At 48.9% G+C, this 4,665-nt stretch overlaps 1 protein-coding gene across 5 annotated transcripts in view; it reads left to right on the forward strand.

Moving 5' to 3' along the window:
- The first annotated feature begins 1,095 nt into the window (after nt 1–1,095).
- Nucleotides 1,096–4,665, forward strand: part of SNAP47 (synaptosome associated protein 47) — a 23,060-nt gene continuing 19,490 nt past the window's right edge. For 2 of the 5 annotated variants that reach the window (XM_027695534.1, XM_027695541.1), the window contains exon 1: nt 1,517–1,643. The gene's annotated coding sequence lies outside the window, so the exon portion shown is untranslated. The other 3 variants (XM_027695536.1, XM_027695539.1, XM_027695537.1) reach the window with 3 other exon arrangements.

The following is a 4,665-nucleotide window of genomic DNA, read 5'->3' on the forward strand; positions in this document are numbered from 1 at the left end:
TGAGGGGGAGCTGGAATTGGGGCTGGGGGGGAGCTGGAATTGGGGCTGGAGGGGGAGCTGGAATTGGGGCTGGGAGGGAGCTGGAATTGGGGCTGAGGGGACTTGAACTGGGGAGGCTCTGAATTGGGGCTGGGGGGGAATGGAATTGTGGCTTGGAGAGGCTCGAATTGGGGCTGAGGGTCTTGGCCAGGGGCTGGGGGGAGGAGGGGGAAGGCAGGGAAGGGGTGAGGGTCTAGCTTAGGCAGGAGCAGAGCTTTGGGGAGGACATTTGTGGCAGGGGAGGGATGGATGGGATGTCCCCAGGGCTCAGGGGGAGCCCAGTCCTGTTTGATGTCCCTGTCACTGCTCTGGGTGGGGGGATCCAGGGCACCCTCATGGATAACACCAGGTTGGGTGGGATGTGGATCTGCTGGAAGGCTCCACAGAGGGATCTGGGCAGGCTGGATCCATGGGATCCATGGGCCAAAGCCAACGGGGTGAGGGTCAAAAGGACCAGGTCCTGGGTGACAACAACCCCTTGGAATCTCCAGGCTGGGGCTGGGAAGGAACCTGGGGGTGCTGGTGACAGAGGCTGGACGTGAGCCCAGGTGGCCAAGAAGTCCAAGGGCAGCTGGCTTGGATCCCAAATAGTGTGGGATCTGGAGCAGGGCAGGGATTGTCCCCCTGTGCTGGCCCTGCTGAGGCACCACCTGGAGCTGTGGGTCCAGTTCTGGGCCCTCAGGACAAGACCTGGAGGGGCTGGAGCGTGTGCAGGGAAGGGAAGGGAGCTGGGAATGGAGCTGGGAAGGGTCTGGAGCAGCAGGAGCAGCTGAGGGAGCTGGGGGGGCTCAACCTGGAGAAAAGGAGGCTCAGGGAGGACCTTCTGGCTCTGCAACCCCCTGACAGGAGGGGGGAGAAGGGCGGAATCAGTCTCTTCTCCCAGAGAACAAGGGACAGGAGGAGAGGGAACGTCCTCCAGCTGTGCCAGGGGAGGGTCTGGTTGGACATCAGGAGGAATTTCTCCCTGGAAAGGGTGGTCAGGCCTTGGCAGGGGCTGCCCAGGGAGGTTTGGAGTGCCCATCCCTGGAGGTGTCCCAGGAAGGCCTGGATGTGGCACTCAGTGCTCTGGGCTGGGGGACAAGGGGGGCATTGGGCACAGGGGGGGACTCTGTGACCTTGGAGGGCTTTTCCAACCTCTGGGATTCCATGAGGAGAATGGAGGGTTCTGGAGGAGACAACAGGGCTTTGGGTGACTGACCTACAGCTTCCCCTGGTAGGATTGGGATAAAATGAGGTGTTTTCTGGTAGTAGGAAAAGGATCCAGGGAAAGATCCTTCCAGGACCTGAAAGGATCCCTCAATAAACACAGAGAGGGACTTTTTACAAGAGCATGGAGGGACAGGACACAGGGAATGGCTTCAAACTGCCAGAGGGCAGGGATAGATGGGATATTGGGAAGGAATTCCTGGCTGGGAGAGTGGGGAGGGACTGGAATGGATTTCCCAGAGAAGCTGTGGCTGCCTCTGGATCCCTGGAAGTGTCCAAGGCCAGGTTGGAGCAACCTGGGATGGTGAAAGGTGTCCCTGCCCGTGTCAGGGTTGGCACTGGATGATCCTTAAGATCCCTTCCAGCCCAAAATATCCTGGAATTCTGTGCTGTAGCTGGTGACTGTGTTGTGTTTGAGATGAGGAGGAAGAGAAGGACTTTGTAGTGGGGAAAAAGGAAAAGGAAGGGCTGGAAATCCTTTCCAGGATGGAGAAATTCTGGCTTGGGGTAAGGAAATATCTGGAGAGGGTTGGGATTGGCACTGGAGGAGAGGGAGGAAACAAGGGGGTCACTCCTGAGCACTTTGTGTCTTGTAGCATCTTGTGGAGAATCCCAGAGTTAAAAACCTCCTGGAAGTGTGTCCTGGTTAAAAAAAAAATGGAAGATCCACTTGTTAGACCTTGGAAACATCTTTATTGAGGGTTGTTGGGCTCCCAGGAGCTTCAAACTCCTCATTTCCCAGCTGGCAAATTGGGAATAAACCACCCTGTGAAAACTGCAGCCGGGAGGGAGGAGAGAAAATAGATAAAACAGGAGATAAAAATAAACCCCAAACCCCATAAAATACGGGATTATGTGCAGGAAGGGGCAGGAGAGAAGAATCCAGGACCGGAATTTTGGTGGAAACCTGGCAAAGGGAAGGTGGCAGCTCCTCATCCTGGTGTTTGGAGCAGCTCCTGGGATAATTAGTAACACTCCCAATTAATTGGGGAGCTCACACAGGGTGAGTCACCTCCTTTTTATGGAAGCACAGTTGAGTCTCCTGGAAAGAATTCCCACATTAGGATGACTCTGCAGGAAATCCAATCCCTGCTCCCTGTTCCCAGTATCCCAGGTGCTGCTCCCAGTGGAGCTGTGGAAGGAACTGCAGGTTTTTGGGGGCAAAAAGTCAAATTATTTGTTAAAAAAATTGTGATTTCCAGATCCCTAAATCCCTACTTAGGCTGACACTAATTCCACCTCTGAATTCCACACAATCTGCTCCCTCAAGGAACTCTCTGGGAATCCTGAAGCCAAGTCCTTTTCCAGGGATCCTTGGGGGAATTCCTACAGCACCCACTGAGATCTCCCAAGTTGCTGCATCATTATTATCCCTTAAAAACTCCAGTTCCAAGGATATTTTGAATTAAATACTCCAAATTCAATATTCCCGAGACAAGGACTAATCACAGTTTGTTATATCTCACAAAACCCCTGGAATTTGGGTGCCAAACCTTATTTTCATTATTAATTGTAGAGATGATATGGGAAAAAAAAAGACCATAAATTTACCAAGAAATTGGAGTTTGAAGTGAAAATTCCCAATAAATCCACACAGTCCTGGATTTTTATATATAATAAACCCACTGTGCTGGATTTTTATATATAATAAACCCACTGTGCTGGATTTATTGTATATATATAGAACATAAAAATATAAATCTATTGTACTGGGGGCAAAGAGAGGGAGAAAAAGCCCCCAGAAATGGGATTTAAATGAGATTCCAGCCAAACAAAACAAAGTCTGGGAAATATTATTTATTTCTCTATCATTTCATGGCCTGTTTAAAACCCCTGACCCTTGAAATTTAAATTTCTTCTCAGAGAGAGAGAAGAAAAGGAAAAAAGAAACTTTCAGATGTGATGTCGATGAAAATTAAAATATTGGAGGGTGAAAAAAAGCTGGAAAAATGAATGGATTAAATTCCCAAAGAGGTTTTTTGCTTGGAAAATTTGCCCTCGGGCACTTTTAGGAGCTGAGTGAGGTCTCAGGTGAGTCAAAAGTCACAAGACCTGAGGTATGAAAACCTAATAAATACCCTGGGCAGGGACTGCTCTGCTTTTCCTGGACTCAGAGCACTTGTTTTCCCTCAGTATTCAATATCCATCCGCTGTTCTTTATGGATTTGGAATTTTGGGAACAGCAACAGTGGTATTTTTGAGGTAACTTCGAGCTGGTTTGGATTTGAAGAGAAAGAAACGCTCGGGGAATAAATTTTGCCTCTAAAAAGCAGCCCCAAAAGGCTCCCTGAGAATTCCATGGCTGCTCATCCAGGTAGGACTTTGGGATATGGATTAGGATGATGCTGTTTTATGGCACAGGTTGTGAGGCTGCATTAAATATCAACATTTTCACAGTTTTGAGAGAAAACTGTTGTCTTGCTGAGGGTTTTGTAGGGCTGGGGCGGCTCTTGGTGTTTGAAAATGGGCTCCCTGAGAATTCCAGGGCTGCACATCCAGGGATATGGATTAGGATGATCCTGTTTTATGGCACAGGTTGGGAGGCTGCATTAAATAATAATATTTTCACAGTTTTGAGAGAAAAATATTGTCTTGCTGAGGAGCTGGGGGTGATTTTGTAGGGCTGGGGTGTGAAAATGGACTCACTGAGAATTCCAGGGCTCCACAATCCAGGTAGGACTTTGGGATATGGATTAGGATGATCCTGTTTTATGGCACGGGTTGTGTGAGTGCATTAAATATCAATATTTTCCCAGTTTTGAGTGCAAAATGTTGTCTTGCTGAGGATTTGGTGGTTTTGTAGGGTGAGGGTGACTCCTAGGGTGTGAAAATGGGCTCCCTGAGAATTCCAGGGCTGCATTTCCAGGGAAAACATTGGGAGATGGATTAGGATGATCCTGTTTTATGGCACAGGTTGTGTGATTGCATTAAATATCAATATTTTCACAGTCTTGGGGGCAAAATGTTGTCTTGCTGAGGGTTTTGTAGGGCTGGGGCGGCTCTTGGGGTTTGAAAATGTGCTCCCTGAGAATTCCATGGCTCCACATCCGGGTAGGACTTTGGGATATGGATTAGGATGATGCTGTTTAATGGCACAGGTTGTGAGGCTGTGTAAAATATCGATATTTTTTCAATTTTGAGAGAAAAATGTTGTCTTGCTGAGGGTTTTGTAGGGCTGAGGCAGCTCTTGGGGTTTGAAAATGTGCTCCCTGAGAATTCCATGGCTGCACATCCAGGGAAGGACTTTAGGATATGGATTAGGATGATGCTGTTTTATGGCACAGGTTGGGAGGCTGCATTAAATATCAATATTTTCACAGTTTTGAGAGCAAAATGTTGTCTTGCTGAGGAGCTGGGAGTGATTTTGTAGGGCTGGGGTGTGAAAATGGGCTCCCTGAGAATTCCAGGGCTGCACATCCA

Source organism: Neopelma chrysocephalum, unplaced genomic scaffold (genome assembly GCF_003984885.1).
Source record: "Neopelma chrysocephalum unplaced genomic scaffold, ASM398488v2 Primary Assembly neopelma1_101, whole genome shotgun sequence".
Taxonomy (NCBI): Eukaryota; Metazoa; Chordata; class Aves; order Passeriformes; family Pipridae; genus Neopelma; species Neopelma chrysocephalum.